Below are 19,437 nucleotides of genomic sequence, written 5' to 3' on the forward strand. Positions count from 1 at the left end.
CTTTTATAGACATTATTCTTTTCTCTTTTTTTTTGTTCTTTATTGTGCTGGCTGCCTAGGCTCTTGGATGCAAATGCTGAATAGACAATGATGATAGTGGATATATTTTTCTTGTTTCTTATTTCAAAAAGGAGACGTAGCTTTCAGTATTTCAACATGAGGGTAATGTTTCTTGGAGGTTACTTGTGAGTACTCTATCAAATTAAGGAAGTTTCATTCTATTGACAGCTTTCCATGAGTTTATTATCATAAATATTAATTTTTAATGGGCTTTCTGCATCTATGGAGATAATCTTATGATTTTCCTTTGTTCTTTCATACAGTGCATCACATTGTTTGATATTTGAATTCTGAACCAGCCTTACATTCCTGGCACAAAAAAAAAAAACCCAAACCCACCCCCCAAAAAAAAAAAAAAAACTTGGCCCTGATATAGTATCCTTTTTATATAGTGCTGGATTCTGTTTTCTAACACTAATTTTGGATTTTTTTAATCTATATTCATGAGTGAGATTGGCCTGTAATTTAACTTTTCTGTAACGGTCGCATCAGATGATGTTATCAAGATTAAGCAGGTCTTATCAAATGAGCTTGGTCCATGACAGGGAGAATGCTTCATGCCACATGGAGGAGCCGTCAGCCACCGGCTGCCTGATGGCCTGAGCAAGCAGTACCCAGACATGCAGTGAACTGACTGACTGTTGATCTAGCTGGTGGCATTGCATACCTGGCCAGATGGGTGCTGTGAGCTAGGACTGTGGGCAGGGGAACTGGCCAGGCCACAGACAGTTGAGCATAGGCACTGTTACATCTTCTACTCTGCTCATCTGTATACACCCTTCAAAATAACAGCTTTTGCCTCAGTATTCCAGGGTTTCTTTTCTCACAGAATCCAACAGAGTTGCAGTTCTTCATGTGCCAGCCCTGAGCTGAGTAAAAAACTTCCAGCAGAGATGATGAAAATGACAAACTCCGTAACTTTCCAAGGTTACCTGCCAAACTGTCACTGAATTTACTGCTATATCCACTGCAAAGCTCATTTAGCATCATGCTGTGTTGATATCCAAGTCCTTTCGTGTTAGTCAACATCAAGCCCACCTCTTTAATTCTGGGTGAATGTGGGCTGTGACCCAGCAGAGGACAGGCCCTCTCCCTGGTGAACATGCTGTAGTGGACATCTATTGTAAAAACTATAAAATTACCCTTGGTTGGAAATATGAACTTGCCTTTGAGAGCAACAGCGATAAGAGATGAAAGTTTATTACTGAACTTGCTCATGTGTTCAAAGACAATTGTTGAGAGAGAAATAGAATTTCCATTCTATTTTGAATCCATTTTTGTGAAAGAGACTGTAAACAAGATAGAAACAAAGGAGCCCCGTGGATGACAATATTTCTTGAAATTTAACCTCACAGACTAGCTGCAAAGCTCATGACACTCTATTTCTCTGGTTATTCTTGGAGAAGATAGCCCCTTCTTGTATATATCTCCTCATCTTTAAGTTATTTCTGAAGTTCTTGATGAACTTTTTTAAACAATCCCACGTTTTAGAGAATGAACTGATGCTTCATCTATCAACTTTCTTCTTTTAAGCTATGTTTTTAATGCAGAATTTAGTTATGCAGGTAAATGCCTTTACTCGTGTTCAGTAGATAAAATGATAATTTCTCAAGAATATAGGAATGGAGTCTCTTTTATATAAAAATGTCTCACCACTGATCTTTATTAGAGTGAAGGCAAGGGAGTGCTGTAGGTCATACTACAAAAAAACTGCAAACACTGTAAATTAAATGGGTATTCATTTTGGAGATTAATTGCTAAGTTATAGTGCTCAATTAAATACCTTCCAGAATGTGTCACTAAGTCTATATATCAGTGTTTTTACTTTTGCTCAAAAACAGAGAAGCTCACAACTTTATATAGGTTAATGGAGAAATGTGTCTAATGTTAATATCTTGTCTCTTTAAGCAATGAGGTATCTTATCTAAAAAGCAAGTGAACTAGTTGTTATAAATGGCTGCCTACATAGAGAAAGATGCATTCATTATTAAAGAAATATTTATCTCTTGTTCAGTTATTGAAATTGGAAAATTGTACCTTTAATGGAAGCAGTAACTTATACATCAGTAGATTATTTTATGACTGGTTCAATGAAGATAAGAGTTCCTAGTCTACTATCAATTTACTTGAAGAATAATTAGTTTTGCAAATCAAAGGTGCTAGAACCAAAAGGAAAATTAAATACCCCAGACTTTATTTTAAAATTTTTTCAGAAGGTTAAAGCTACAAGATAGGTTTTAAATTTAAGTGAATTGATATTTGCTTTGTGGATTTTTTTAAAAACTGAGCTGGGAAATTTTCGCTTTCCTACCTACTAGAAGAGACTGTGTAAAACTGGTATTGTTCCTTTCTCAAGTAATTAGTAAAACTCAGAGAAGCCATCTGAGCCTGGAGCTTTCTTTGAGTGAAGGTTTTAAATTACTGATTTTTTTTTTTTTTTTTAATTCTCGTAGCAGTCTTCTTCTTGTCAAGTTGCGTTTTTCTAGTAGGTTTTCCATTTCATCTAAATTTGGTACTTCCGTATTTCTAGTAAATTGTCCATTTCATCTAATTTTCTAATGCATTGTCCTAATATTGTTCATAATATTTTTATGTCATTTAATGTCTGTAGGATACACAGTAAAGTCTCATTTTCATAACTACCTTATTGTTGCTCAATTTGGCCAATGTGTTTATTACTAATTATTCAAACCAGCTTTGGGCTTCAATAATCTTCTCTATTGTACATTAGGAAATGTTTTCATTAATATCTGCTCCAATTTTTATTATTTTTTCTTTTTTCTTTGGGTTTGTTGTTTTTTCCTCTAACTTTTTATCCTTAAATCATTTACTTTAATAGATGCTTAGATCATTTACTTTTACATTTTTCTTTTATAATATATGCATCTAAGGCCATAAACTTCTTTGTGCAGAGCTTTAGCTGTATCCCACAATACATCATATGAAAATGTCCTATTTTCATTTTAATTCAGTTGAAAATACATTTTTTAACATCTTTATTGGAGTATAATTGCTTTACCATGGTGTGTTAGTATCTGCTTTATAACAAAGTGAATCAGCTATACATATACATATATCCCCATATCTCTTCCCTCTTGCGTCTCCCTCTCTCCCACCCTCCCTATCCCACCACTCTAGGTGGTCACAAAGCACCAAGCTGATCTCCCTGTGCTATGCAGCTGCTTCCCACTACCTATCTATTTTACATTTGGTAGTATACATATGTCCATGCCACTCTCTCACTTTGTCCCATCTTACCCTTCCCCCTCCCCGTGTCCTCAAGTCCATCTCTAGTAGGTCTGCGTCTTTATTCCCGTCCTGCCCCTAGGTTCTTCATGACTTTTTTTTTCTTTTTAGATTCCATATATATGTGTTAGCATACGGTATTTGTTTTTCTCTTTCTGACTTACTGCACTCTGTATGACGGACTCTAGGTCCATCCACCTCACTACAAATAACTCAATTTCATTTCTTTTTATGGCTGAGTAATATTCCATTGTATATATGTGCCACATCTTCTTTATCCATTCATCTGCCAATGGACACCTAGGTTGCTTCCATGTCCTGGCTATTGTAAATAGAGCTGCAACGAACATTGTGGTTACATTCTAATTTATACTGTGATCTCGCCTTTGCCCCATAGATTTTTAGAAGTGTACTACTTAACTTTCATACATTTTGGAGTTTTCTACTTTTCTTTTGCTTAATGATTTCTTTCCACTGGTTTAAATAACACAGTTCCTATAATTTTAATCTTTAAAATTTCTTGAGACCCATTTATTTTATGACACAACGTATGTTCAACTTTGATAAATTTTTCAAGTGCGTTTAGAAAAAACGGATTTTGCAGCCACTGGGTACAGTGAAGGGTATGCCTATTTTGTCGTCTTTCATTGTGTTGCCCAAACCTTTTATATCTGTATTGAATTTTCTAATTCTTCTATCACTTACTAAGAAAAAAGTATATTAAAAATCTCCCACTATGATGGTGAATTTGACTATTTCTCTTAATTCTGTCATTTTTTGCTTGTGATATTTTGAAGCTAAATTATTAGTTACATATACATTTAGAATTATATCCTGGTGAATAAACCTTTTATCATTATCAATATTCTTATCTGTAGTATACTTTTTGCTTTAAAATAAACTTTTTCTCTTTGCACTTTATTAGTTCACGTGTTCTGTGTTCTGGTTTCTATCCTTTCTTGCCTTCTATTAGATTAAGTGGTTTATATTATTTCATCTTTTTCTCTCCATTATGTAATTTTATATACATACATTCTTTTGTCATTTGTTTAATGATTACCTTAGCAATTACATCTTTGACCTCTTAAAATCTTTTATCACTTCTCAATGCAAGGCCTTTAGAACACTTCAACTCTATTTACTACTCACTTGACCAGTGTTTTAATTGCATATGCATCTTTATTTCTTATTCAATTTTGAAAGAATTTTTAAGAACATAAAATTCTAAGTGGTCAGTTATTTTCCTTCAGCACTTTAAAGATATCATTCCCTTCTCTGATTTTTCCACTTCTGTTGAGAAATTAACTGTTGGGATCATGGTTGCTCCTTTAATGGTAATATAACTTTTTTTTCCCCCCTTTGCCTGTCTTTCAAATTTTTTTCTTTGTCTTTGGTTTCTAGCAGTTTCTCTCTAATGTGCCAAGATGTGGTTTTATTTTTATTTATCCTGCTTGGTGTTTATATTATTTCTTAAATGTGGGATTTCACATGTTTTATCATATTTGGAAAGTTCACAGCCATTATCTCTTCGAATATTGCTCCTGCTGCATCTACCCTCTTCTCCTTTTGGAATTCCAGCTTCAGATGTTACAGCTTTTCATGATGATCCATGTAATGTTTAGTTTCTTTTATCTATTTTCCATCTTTCTGTCTCTCCACGTTTTGTCTAAAAGATCTTCCTGACCTATCATCCAGTTCACTGAAGTTTTTCCTCAGCTTGCTTTAAACTGCTGTTAAATTCAATCCACTGCATGCTTAATTTCAATTATTATTTTTTATCCCTAGAATTTCTATTTGGTTCTTTTTCATAAGTTCTGGTTTTCTGCTGAAATTTTTAATTCTCTCTCTTAATTCCTTATGCATGGTTATTTACAAGTCTGTGTCTGATAATCCCATTGTCTGATGCCCTAGGAGGCTGTTTCTATTTTCTTATTGTCTCCTTTGATTTATGGTCAAGTCTTGTCTACTTTTACGCCTGGTTGTTTTTGTTGGAATTTTAATATTATTAAAAACTGTAGAGATGATCTGAACCTTTGAATATGTTAGCTTTCTAGAGAGGATTTAATTTTCTACTGGCAGGCAAGGAGATTGGGGCATGAGCAATCCAGATCACCATAATCCAATTAGGGTTTGAGATTATTCAAAAACTAAACTCCAGTTTCTGCAAGGGCTGGTCTACTTCTTGTATACCCTTAATCATCGAGTGATATTAAACTCTCTGTGGTTTTGACTCAAAGATTGCAGTTTACTTGGTCCCCTTCTCTCTGAAGGGCACTGAAATCCAACTTTTGGCATTAACAAACACATGAGCCTGTTGAAAATTCTGTTCAGCTCTTTATCATCAAGTGAAACAAGCAAATACCTCCAGGGTAAAACCATTCCCAAATGCTCACTCTTCTTCATGCCTTCTTTCCCAGATCCTGGCCCTGGAATAGCTCAGTGCCTTTCTTATAGATTTGAAAGGCCTTTAAAAAAGAATTTTTAAAGATCTGAACAGCTCTTCTAGTTGTCCTAAGTGGGAATATCGGGCTAAAGCAGATTGTACAACATTACCAGAAGTCTCTTCACTGCATTTTTTAAAGCTCAAATCTCTCAATGTTCTTTTAGATACCACTTATCTTTTAAAAGATTTATGGTGTCCATTTCTTCACCTCATACTCACAATTCGACTCTCATCTTTTCCCTCAATGGTCCACCAAAAAATCTAAGGCAAAAGTCATCAATGACCTATTTTGCTAAGTCAACAGGATCCTCTTCAGCCATCTTCTCCTTCAACTTCTCAGCCACATTTGTCAACTGTTGGTATCTCCCCCTTTTCCCTCTTTATACCTTACAAATTCTGAATCAAGCGTCTATGCTGCCTATTCAAAAATAAATAAATGCACTTCATAAGGAAATAGCCCAATTCCATGATTAGAAGACAATTCTTTCAGCTCAAAATTTTGAGCAACTTGAAATGCAAATACCTCAGGAAAGGTATAGCAGATCTATGTGCATTCTTGCTTACACTACCTTCAACTTACTTGCTAAAGAGAGAAAAAGAGAAACAATTTTTAAAGTTCACTTCTGTCCACAATTTCTTTCATTGAAGAGCTGTCCTAGAATAAGTGTACAATGAGGATGAGAATTCCTCTCTTAGTTCCTATGTATTTCTCCTTGAGTTAACTTATCACTCAAAGTTCAACCCTCATGTTTAAAAATACAACATATGCGCCCTGTAAAATATCCCTAAAATATAAGCAAAATACTTCATTTTGTCAACTCGTAGAACTGGTCTAAAACACGTAGGAAAAAAATATATCTGTGCTTGACTTTTCTGAAAGATATGTATTGATATGTATCTGTTTATATAGCAGATACTCTGTTATTCTTTACGGTGCCCATGGTGATTTAAGCAATTTTTGCTCACTTTAACACCATACCCCACAATATATATATTACAATTCCACTGTAAGTCATTATCAATTATTTATATGTTTAAGTCAACAAATGTATACTGAATGCTTACTATTTGTTAGGAATTCTTTTGGTACTGGAGATCCAGGAAGCACACAGATTTAGTACGAAGCTTGAGTATAAAAGTTATAAACGAATGTGATCTGTGCTACAATGATAGTCTGAAGAGAGCTTAGGAGACAGATATACCCTTACTGCTGACAGCATTTTGCTTCCCATTATACGGAAGAAGCTGACTGCCTTCAAACACCAAGAAAGCAGCCACAGGTTGCCTTCTAAATTTGGGGAAACCCAGTGCTGCATTTCAACACCGTAAGAGCCACTGAAATGGGAGACTCAGAGCAGTACCTGGGCTCCGGAGCCCTCCGACCACATGTCAAGGAGCTGCACTAAATACTCTCCTTGAGCTCTCCAGCTATATGAGTCTACAGTAACCAATTTCCTGTTGGAACCCTCCAAGCAAGAAACACACCCAGCGGGAGGTCTGACCCACCACAGATGTCTCATACGATATATATTTAACTGCCTTCTTTTCCTATATCCAGTAACCCCCAAATGGCTATCATTAAGATGCTTTTTACTGCCCCTCTACCTATCCATCATCAAAAAGGGAACATTGGATGCTCCTGAAGACAGAGACAAAAGGTTTTTTAGGGCAGGGACTTCCGAAGGTAATTTCTGCCCTCACACCTTTGAGTGGGTCCCTGAGGCTGGGCAGATTTAAACAGACCCAAGTTAACTGGCTCAGATTTTCTTTGTCAGTATATATCCTAATATTTGTACCCTACAAGGACGTACAGAGAAGAAAGAACTAAATCTGTGGGAGGAGAAAGGGTCATTAAAGGTCATAAGAGAAGAGTTTTCTTGGATTGGGGTTAAGAATAAGTAAGAGTTCACAAGGCAGATTAAAGCTGGGGAGAACATTTCAGGCAAAAGAGTAACGGACAATGGCATAGAAGAGTAGTATAAATGAAGAACAAACAATTTTTTATTTTTTACATTTTTATTTATTTATATCTCTTCCCAAATTTCATCTGTTTGTTTATGACAAGGCTGTCTTTTCTGCATTATTTTTATGAACAGCAGGTCCCATCATTAATTTGAAGCACTTCTATGTTATTCTTGATCCTTCTTGGGGAAGTAATTATTTTATCTGCCTATTAAGAACTTTTCATAAACCAACAGATTAGTAGTGTACCGTTCATACTTTGGGCACCCCATAAGACCCCTCCTCCACCACAATTTGCTATTTCAATAATCTGTTCTAACACATGGCCTGCATCTCTTATTGACTGGAGTCTCTCCTCAAATATCTGTCAAGGGGATAAGAATGTACCAGTGTATTGCCGTCAATGCTCTAGAAAAACAAATTATGTAATACAGTTTTTACTCTCAAGTTTATGGTCTCACTGGGAAGGCATGACAAAAATCCCAGCAAGGATTGAACAATTCAAGGCAGCATAAACACAAAGGCATACTTTTCTTGCTTTGCTGTTAAACAGCTTCATGTTGTCCTGTCCAAACTGGCTTGCATTGTGCCACAGATGACACTCATGATAATTTTTTGGTTTAAAAAAGTGCCACTAAAAAGAATATAGGTTAACATCTCAATAACAAGGGACCTCAAGTTCTACTCTATCGATAATTCTACCACCTTGCCCAGCTGGAAAAGGAGGGTGACAGTTAACCTACAGCCCTAGACATTTGAAGATGAATTTCAAATGTATCAGGAAAATAAAGGAATCTCAGCTGTCACTGACTCGACTGGGCATGAAAAGTGAATTGCAGCAGCGCAGGGCCAAGAGAAAAGATATTTTAGAGGAAAAACATCTAGGTAATGGGAGCAGATCTAGTTTCACAAAGTTCAGCTTGGTAAGCAGAATATAGTAATCTCTCAATCTGACAGGTAAGCAGGTTAAACCCAGAGAAGGAATTACTGTCCTCGCTCTGCAAAGATCTAGGTAAGCAGGCAGGTAAGCAGGTAGGTTCTGCAAGCAGATAAAGGACCTAGGCGCCGAAGTTTGGCTAAGTGACAAAACTCCAGGTTTTGGGTAGGGTGTGGTAAAAATAGGTCCCAAATCATTCATTCATGCAAAAATATTTTTGGAGCCAATTCTGTACAGGGCTATGTACCAGGACCTGAAGTACTGGGGTAAACAAAACAAGCATTGATCCCTTCCCTTTAAGAAATGTATACTCATTAAGGGGAACAAAAGTAAGTAAAAAAAACAAAAGAAGTATACATTGTCATTAGTGTTATGAAAAACACCAAATAAGGCACTGAGGTAGAGAATGTGATGGGAAAGGACCCTAATTTAGAACTGATGGTCAGGGCGTGTTCTCTGGGGCAGTGTTATTTAAGATGCAATGCAAAGGATGAGAAAGAGCTAGCCATAAGAAAGGACAGCATTCTAGACAGAGGTGCAGCATGTGCAAAGGCACCGAGGTACGAAAGTAGTTGGTGTGTGAAGAGATAAAATAAGATCAGTATAGGCGGGGCAGGCTGAAAATTGGAAAAGTGGTTTGGCTTGTTCAGCAGAGACCAGCTCATGAAGGGTCTTGTAAAGCATGGCAAGAAGCTTGGATTTTATTCCAAATTCATTGAATGAATTCAAATTCCTTTTATGGAATAAAAAGGATACAATGTAACCTATAATACGAGAGTATCACTTCGGCTGTTAGGAAGAGAAGTGATTAAAGGAGGGCAAGAAGAAAAGTGGGAAAACAAATTAGGAGACAGACGGTGGGAGATTAGACCCAGTGAAATGGTGGAGATGGAGATAAAGGGATGAATTTAAGATATATTTTGGAGTTTGAATTGAGACCTTATTGCTGGATAGAAGGTAAGGACTTAGGGAGTTGGAGAAGTAGGGATGACTTCCAGATTTCAAGCCAGAAAAACTAGAAAATTGTTACTATCAATTTCCATGTTGGAGAACACCAGAAGGATGAGAGAAATTTGAAGGGCAAAACAGATATGCTACCTTTGAGATATGTGTAAGGCCTCCAACTAGAGATATGAAATAGATTTGTGAATCTGGAGCTACGATAAGAGGTTTGGCTAATGACATAAATGTTAGTGTTAGTCTAAAATGGTATGGACAAGACCACCATGGTGAGAGAAGTAAGAGGGGAAAATGTATAGTTAAGGATCAATCCGTAAGGAATCCCATAAGGTAAAGCAAAGTTCTCAACCTGGCTTCACGCTAGAATCACATAGGAATGCCTGTGAAATGGTTCTGCAGCCGTCAGTGCCCTCTTTTGATAACACTCAGTCACTGCTGTCTAAGTGTGAATTCCTACAAATGCATTAAAGTCCCAACCAATTGCTCTAAAAAAAAAAATGAGGTTGGAGAAATGGCTATTGGATTTGGAAACATGAATGTTTATGATAACTTCTGCAAGGAGAATTTCAGTTCTCAGCTTTAGACACTCTGGGGTTTCGGGAGGGTTATTAAGATCGTCTTAATTAACAAACTTGGGCTGCAAGCTTGACTTAGTGCCAAGACTTCTATGTAGTCCCGACAGCTCCTTAAACTCCCCAGTCCTGTCTGGGCTTGGGATTGGGATATGGAAGTTGGGGAATAGACTCAAATAAGAGAAGGAAGACTACAAGGAACTACAAGTCAACAGAAGAAAAGAACAAATACACAAATTGGTATTAAATGGTCAATATTTCATGATAATGCAACTGAGGCACAGGTGAAACAATTATTCAATCCAAGATGCGATTTTTGGATCAATTCAACAAGTATTTCAAGCTCTGAATAGGTGGTATAGGAGAGTAGGCTTGCCCTATTTAGCAAATAAATATGTAGGAGGTCTAGTTAAATTTGAACTTCACATAAACAAGAAATATTTTTTCAGTATTTGGAACATGCTTAGACTAAATTTTTTTCACTATTTATCTGAAATTCAAAGTTAACTGAGCATCCTCTATTTTATTCAGCAATCCTTGACAAGAGGAATGTTAAGACACATACTCTCCCTTTCCTCATAGATCTTAGTAAAGAAACATTATCATTTTCCTATGAATTTGAATTATTCCAGAGGTCCATGGCATGAAGGACTCTAATGGCAAAGAACCAAGTGAGTGGATCCTGAGATACTGGTGAGCAGGTGTGAGTCACCCAGCCAGTGAGGGACACACACAAACAGCCTCATCTCAAAGTGGCTTTGCCACTCCTTCTTTGTATTGACTATATATTCTTATTTTCTGTATTCTTGATGCTCTGGCACCTGGGGCCTCAATGACTCGGGAGGGACCACCCCTCTCAGGGTTAGGTAATACCTCGAGACAGCCAACAGCTTACCACCTCCTTTAGGACTCTCACAGTCAAGCCACTATCCACCTGCCCTAATTACCCTGGGGCCAAGTATCAGATTACTAGAGACAGCCCCTCTGCACAACAGCCCACTAAAATTATTCAAACTAGGTAACCCTGAATCTGCTTACACTGCCTTGCTTTTCATGGGAAACTGCTGCTCACAGTTTCTCCTTGTTCCTTCTGCCTCCTGACCAACCCTGGTGCTTCCCAATGTAGCCCTTCATGGAGTGGTGAGCCCCCTCCTCTTGGGAACTGTGCGTATCTTTTCAACCGTCCCCTGATCTGTTGCTCTCACAATACCTGAATAATAACAAAACCTACATTTTAAAACACTCTCCACTTAGGGGTATTCACAGAACTCCCTGTAGTGATTAAAAAATAGGAAAAAAAATGTTTTCATTATTGTAGAAAACGGCCAATAAGTTAGAAACTTTTAAACATCAGTTCAAGTTGGCAAAGCAATTCCTTGGACTCTGAGGAGATACATAAAAAACAAAGGATTCTCAACAGAAAGACGATTCCCCAAAAATGGAGAATCTATAAAACCTGCTCCCGAGTGTGAATTTAGAGTTTTAGAAAGGTTTGCAGAATAAAAATTAAAGTAATAAAAAATAAGTAAATAAATGAATAAAAACTAAAGAAAAAATAAAGGTTTACAGACATGGCCACTGGTATTCTTGAGGTTCCACAGCAATGTATATTGGGACAGAAAGGTTCCATAAGAGTAGATTTCCCACTCATGTTAAAATGTATGGCTTGGTTTTCCCTGGTGGCGCAGTGGTTGAGAGTCCGCCTGCCAATGCAGGGGACACGGGTTCATGCCCCGGTCCGGGAAGATCGACATGCCGCGGAGCGGCTGGGCCCGGGAGCCATGGCCGCTGAGCCTGCGTGTCCGGAGCCTGCGCTCCGCAACGGGAGAGGCCACAACAGTGAGAGGGCTGCGTACCGAAAAAAAAAAACAAAAAACATTAAATTAGAACACTTACTAACACCTTACACAAAAATAAGCTCTAAATGTATTAGAGATCTAAATGTAAGACCGGACACTATAAAACTCTTAGAGAAAAACATAGGAAGAACACTCTTTGACATAAATCACAGCAAGATCTTTTTTGTTCCACCTCCTAGAGTAATTGAAATCCAAACAAAAATTTAAAAATGAGACCTAATGAAACTTAAAAGCTTTTGCACATGGGCTTCCCTGATGGCGCAGTGGTTGAGAGTCCGCCTGCCGATACAGGGGACGCAGGTTCGTGCCCCGGTCCGGGAAGATCCCACGGTACCGAAAAAAAAAAAAAAAAAAAGTATGGCTAGATCCCAATCAATTTGGGGGAGTAACAAATCTTTGTCTCCTCAACCAAGCATCCAGCTGAAATTTAAGACATAAAACCCCTGGCTCATGAAAGCACAGCAAAATTCAGCACCTTCACGAGAATAACAACATGTAACACTAGTCAAGTGTTTATCACCTAGCAGCTTTCTTACTTGGTGCTTTACATACTTTAACTCATCTAATCCTCTCAAGTACCTCTAATATAGGTACTATTAGAGTTCACATTTTACAAACGGAGAAACTAAGATGCAGAAGGATCAAGTTATGTCCACAAGTTCACACAGCTAGTTCACACATTATCAAAGCTGACTCTGATTGGCATCAGACTATAAGCTTTCTTTCTAAAACTATTATCAGCCTTCTCTTTGAGACAGTTTGCCTTAAGGCTGTGGTTCTCAAAGTGTGTTCCCCAGATCAGCAACATCAGTAACCCCCTAGAACTTCTCAGAAGTGCAAATTCTTCACCCCATCCTAATCCTACTGGATCAGAAACTCAGGGAATGGGCCCTGCAATCTGTGCTTTAACAACTCTCCAGGTGACACTGACGCATGCTACAATTCTAGAACAACTGCCTTAAGTGTGCTTAGCTCATATATTAAAAATGTCTAGGGCTTCCCTGGTGGCGCAGTGGTTGAGAGTCCGCCTGCCGATGCAGAGGACCCGGGTTCGTGCCCCAGTCCGGGAGGATCCCACATGGTGCGGAGCGGCTGGGCCCGTGAGCCATGGCCGCTGAGCCTGCACGTCCGGAGCCTGCGCTCCGCAACGGGAGAGGCCACAACAGTGAGAGGCCCACGTACCGCAAAAAAAAAAAAAAATGTCTAGACTTGTACCCTTACCTCATTGTTTCTGAGAACCCTTTTTTTTTTTTTTTGAAACTGACTCATTCTGTTTAAGAGGGATTTTCTATGGAAATCTTAGGGATGGATGTAGAAAGGGAGTTACTATACTGTCTTCTACAATGCTTGCAACTGAAACTCAGTACCCATCAGTGCTCAAGGACCTTATATGGTGCCTACAGTTCAAGTCAACAAAATCTCACAAAGGGAATAAAACATCAACAGCAACATCATTCTACCATCTTAATTGGAGAAAGCCATGCAATAGTCAAAATTTTTAAATCAAGTTTTTGTTCTCTTAATCAGCTTGATTTCCTCCATTTAAGCCTACTCATTGCCACCCCTCTGACTTGACCCAAATATGTCTTTTTTCTCTCAAGACTTTGATCTCCCTGAGAACAAAAACCGTGACTTGCTACTCCATGTATCTTTGTATCAAAGACAGAGCCTGGCTCAAAATTGGTGCTCAGTAAGTGACTCTCAAACATAATTGCATCCTCCAACCTCCAGTTCACACAGATGTTCCACAGTCTGTTGTAAATCAAGCCACGAAATTAGCATTTTTTAAACCCACATTTACCTTTCGTTCCTTTCTGTCCCTGGGAAAAGAAGTTACTATAGAATTCACAATATAACAGGGGGAGGAGACTATTTCTTCACAGTAAAGTTCTGGCCAAAGATCTTGATTTATTGGGCACTAGGAGAATCTGATCACTACATATTTATAGCAGTAGCTAGAGATAAGTGCATTCAGCAAAGTGCTACTGAAATGCATTTCCTTCATTTCCTTGACAGCAAAGGGAAGCAATGAATGCTTTAAATCACAGAAAATATTTAGAATATGAAAGACAAATGGAAGTCACAACTTTCTCAACCTGCAGAAGAGACAAAATTTTAAAAGGTTCACCAAGAGTTTGTGGGAAACTCTGATCCCTCTTCCTCTGCTTCTAGAAGAATCCTTGAAGCCCCCATTTGTTTACCAGGCTCTGGCAAGAAGTTATCACTACAGAGACAAATGTGATATCAAATGGATGGTCATTATTTAAAAACAGGTCTGTTCTTCATACTTCTCTCATTGTTCAAGGACAAAGGTATTAAAAGAAACTAGCCATGTGTTAATTCTATTCCCCTTATTTCACTCCAATCCTTGAAACCACAAATATAGATGTTACAATACAAGTTCATTTTGAATTCCATTTTTTTAATATTTTTATGACAAAAAATTCTGACAATGTAGAAGTATATAGGAAGAAAACCCTGGGTCTCATCACTCTGGTCTCCTAAACTCTTAGAATAACCACAATAAACAGTTCAGAATGTATTCTTCCGTATTTTTTCTACACAGGTACCTGTGTGTGCATGTATACATTATCATACACTGTACACATATATGCATGCTTATTTTTCAGATGCTCCTATGCTTGTCATCTGTATTATGTTTTCTCTCGCACATTTAAATCTTTTATAAAATTTTAAAACAAGAATTTTTATGTTGAACTTTTTTTCCCCAGCTTTATTAAGATATGATTGGCCTATGTTGTTTAAGTCTTCAGTGTACAATGTGGTGGTGTGATACATACATAAATATTGCAAAATGATTAAATAATAATATTCCATTATATATGTGTGTGTATACACATACACACACATTTATGTTCCATTACATATATTCACAATATGTACATATACATATATATTCAATTACTTAATATATAAATATACACACATACATACACACACGTCTTTATTGCTCAAAAAATTTAAAAACTAAAAATACTACTACTATGTGATCTTGCAGTTCCATTTCAGGGTGTGTGTGTGTGTGTGTGTGTGTGTGTGTGTGTGTGTCTCCAAAGGAAATGAAAACAGGAACTTCAGAAGATATCTGCACCCCCCAAGTTCATTGCACCATTATTCACAATAGCTAAGACATGGAAACAACTTCTGAGTCTGTCAATGGATAAACCGATTGGTTTGTAGAAGTTTGTTTTTCATGTCAGCTCATGATGTTACATAAAGAACTCTGTTAGGATTTTTGTTGGGATTTGAAAGTTTACTTTGTATAGAATGAATATTTATATCTATATAGTATTCTCATCTGGAACTGTGTCTGCTTTCGTTCAGGCCTTTTGTTGTTACAGCTGTTTTTCTGGAAAGCTACCATTTTCTTCATATAAAGTCTTATATTCTCTCTCCAATTTATTCCAAGATATTTGAGCTTTTTTTTTCCATTTTGAACGGGTCTTTTCTCCTGTTAATTGTTTAAAAATAAGAATGTTATCCTTTTACACATATTAATCTTATTGCTGGACACAGTCCTGAACTCCCTTTTATTAATTCTAATCATTTCCAATTGATTGTCCAGGATTTTCTTGGTAAACAATTAGCTGATATGTAAACATAGTTTTCTCTCATTACCTTTATCCCCCGACTCAATACCTTGACTGGTACCTCCAGAAAAATGTTGAAACTTGGCTTTATTTTTAACTTTAATTGGAATGTTTCTAATATTTCATTAATAAGTATGTTGCTGATTACAGGTTTCTTATATATTCTTTTCCATGTTAAGAAAACTTCCTTCTGCTCTTAGATTACTGAGTGTTTGTTTTAATAGGAGTGGGTGTTAAATTTTAACAAATGCTTATTTATGTCTACTGAGATGATCTCGCAGCGGGGAAACACAGTGAATTCCGTCAAGAAGTTTCCTAATGGTGAACCTTCCCTGCATTCCCGGGATATGTTTTCATTGGTTTCTGACTCAATGTAGATGTCAGTACCAGGTAGACTTGAAAAAAAGAGATCAGGAGAAAATTCTTCTCCCCACTTTGGGAAAATGCCTTCCTCAGGACACAATAAAGAATCAGAGTCTTCAACTGCCTGACCTAAACATTTCTATTATACTAACTCTCCCAGCTCCATGTCCCAGAGTAAAACTGAGTGACATAATAGGTCACGTGCCTAGTTTACCATTAAATGGTGTTACCTTGGGGAAACAAGGGGAAAAGTAAAGCCAGTGGAAAACTTAAATAAATCCTATCCAGGAAAAGAAACCATCCAACCTAGAACACTGCTTGCACAGCTGCCCTCGGTATTGCTACCAGTACCTGTGAAATCCTACACCCAGAAACATTCTACCCCATCTTACTCCCAATGAAATCTCTTCTCAGCCCAACCTCCCAATGGACTTAGGTCAAATTCTAACTGTAAGAAATCAAACTACAACTAGTTACAAACTACAAACTACAAACTAGTTACAAAGCATGCTTTTAATTTCAAGATATGATAAGGTCAGAGAAATGGCAGCACCAAAGTGACCCTAGTATACTTCTCAAAGCCAAGGAGATGAAATAAGCATGAGATAGAGAACCCTGGGATAGCTTAAGCTAAAGTTGCCATATTTAGCAAATGAAAACATAGGATGATCAGTTAAATTTCAGTTGCCCCATGGAATATATGGGACATATCACTTGCACTAAAAACAGTTCAGTGTTACTCATCTGAAATTCAAATTTAGCTTAGGGTACTATATACCCTAGCTTGGGCTCCAAAATAATTTGCCTGTATTTCTATCCTGGTCCCACCGCTTATTAGCCATGTGACCACTAAATGTTAGGAACCACTCTAAAACCAGTTTCCTCAATGTTAAAATGAGTTATTTTGAGGATTAAATGACTTGAAGCATGTAAAATGCTCAACATATCTCTCAGCACATAGAAAACAATAAATGCTAGATGAACCTTAGGATTTAAGTAATGGTTACCCTTGGGAGTTCAGGGGTGTAAACAGTACTGGACTAGGGAGTAAGGAGACGTGTTTTATTCCTGACTGTGTTTCAAACTAGCTGTGCGCCCTTAAGCAAGTCCCTTAACCTCCCTAGTTCTCCATGTCCTTATCTACCAAATACGAAGGTTGAACTAAATGGTCTCTTCCCACTCTTAAAAGTCTGATTCCTGGACCCCTACTGCTTATACTTTGGAGAAATATATCAAAATGTTGTCAATTTTCCTTAAATGAATTCTTTCCTTGGAGCAGTACATGATTAATATCTTCTGAATACTACTGAGAGTAAAAGTATGCCGAGTTGAGATTTTAGTAGCTTTTGCTTTGAGGAATACAGGTGCAATTGGCCATACTTATTCCCAGACAACAGTCCATGTGGTTTCATGGTTTCACCTCAAGTTATAAATCAACTCCTGGAGACTGAGCCCAATCCAACACCCTGAATGTAAGTTACAGTACCTTCAGCTTTACAACAATAAGCAATATGGTATCTTGTTTGTCACTGTACAATGGTTTATGGCAGACAGAGGAATAGGTGGTGGGGTTTCCAAACAGATAGCTGCAATGTGTCTTTAAAGCTAAATAAATACCACCCTCTAATTTCATTTTAATTTAACTGAGGATTAATTTTGGGGTTTTTTTCCTATAAGCTACTAAAAACTTTTGATTTTTTTTATGCTGTAATTATTACTGTTATTCAATAAACCAAGAAGAAATGATTAGTCTATGAACTAATCATTAGTCTATGATTAGTCTTAAATGAACTGGAGATTCATTTAAGCCCATGTGCATTTGATTTTCAGAACTAAAAACCACATTCCCATATAATACGTCTACAGAGCAAGCTTAACACACAGACAGACACAGACTGTCTCAATCAGAAGCATTATTAAGGGCTTCCCTGGTGGCACAGAGGTTGAGAATCCGCCTGCCAATGCACGGGACACGGGTTCGATCCCTGGTCCGGGAAGATACCATATGCTGCGGAGCAACTAAGCCCATACACCACAACTACTGAGCCTGTGCTCTAGAGCCCGTGAGCCACAACTACTGAGCCCGCATGCCACAACTACTGAAGCCTGCGCACCTAGAGCCCATGCTCCGCAATGAGAAGCCACTGCAATGAGAAGCCCGCGCACTGCAACGAAGAGTAGGCCCCGCTCGCCACAACTAGAGAAAGCCCGCACGCAGCAGCGAAGACCCAACACAGCCAAAAATAAATTTAAAAAAAAAATTTTTTTAAAAAGCATTATTGAAAAGTTTATACTTTTGTGGGAGAGTTGGGGGAGATCATGTAATGTTAGCACAGGAAGAAAATTTGGTGATCTAGTCTGACTCTTTTTTATAAGGAAACTGAGGTTCAGAAGAGTTAGATGAATTCTGCTAGAACAAAAAGCAATAAACCCATCTTTTCTCTGATGTTCTCTTTACTCTGAAATACTCTGATCAAAAGCATGTCCTCTAGTCAACAGCATTTAAGTAGTTAGTGAAAATGTGATAGATAAACGTTTCTGCTGACCTACCCCAGAAATCCATGAACCCTGTGAGTAGCTGTTTTATGCTGGGCACTATTCTAGGCACTGGGATATTAATAATGAATAAGACAAGGTCCTGCCCTTGAGAAGATCTGTCTTCTTCCTGTTAACTGAAGAATTCGTAAGCCAAGCCACCTGTCCTTTTCATAATCACAGTATACATGGATCCAAAGGGTACTATGGATATCTGGTACCACAGTTAATGAGAAACCACTGCAAAGAGTCTTCCGAAACATTATTTTAAATCCTATTCCTGAAATCCAAGTTTACAGTTTCAAGAGTTTCTCCTGAAATTATTATAATTTATGTTTTCGGCATTGTCCAGGTAGCATGGCATAGTGTAAAGAAATATGGGTTCTACTCCCAGACCTGCCACTAACAAACTGGGTCATTTGGAATAAGTGACTAAACTTCTCTGGTTCCCTATTTCCCCATCTATAAAATGAGGAGCTTGATTGACAGGACCCCAAGTCTCCTCCAAGTCAAAAAACTCCTATCTAGGGTGCAATACATACAGTCAGCACAGGATGTTAAATGATAGAAAGTGATCAAGGGAGCTTGGCTGGGGCTGAGAATGAAACTAGCCAACCCCAAAACTCCAAGTCAGCATACTGTGGGCATGACACGTAATTCCTTCCAAGTCTCATCCCAGAAATTAGTCCAACGATGAAAGAATATTCTTAGGTGTAAGCAAGTGTGTCCACGTCATTTGAGATCCCAGAAGTAGCCAGGGCTTTATAAACTGACACAGTTGTCAGGTAGAAAACCAGTCTTTTGGAAAAATTATGTATTCTACGTTACTTCTCACTTTAGCACCTAGCCAAGTGTGCTGAGCTACTGTCATATCATTCATCCACTCTTT

The 19,437-nt window shown here is 37.7% G+C and overlaps 1 pseudogene; it reads left to right on the plus strand.

The window, feature by feature from the left end:
* The first annotated feature begins 953 nt into the window (after positions 1-953).
* LOC103087136 (protein yippee-like 1 pseudogene) lies at positions 954-1,299 on the plus strand (annotated as a pseudogene).
* Positions 1,300-19,437: the final 18,138 nt, after the last annotated feature.

The sequence above is a fragment of the Lipotes vexillifer genome, unplaced genomic scaffold (assembly GCF_000442215.2).
Source record: "Lipotes vexillifer unplaced genomic scaffold, Lipotes_vexillifer_v1.1 scaffold948, whole genome shotgun sequence".
Classification (NCBI taxonomy): domain Eukaryota; kingdom Metazoa; phylum Chordata; class Mammalia; order Artiodactyla; family Lipotidae; genus Lipotes; species Lipotes vexillifer.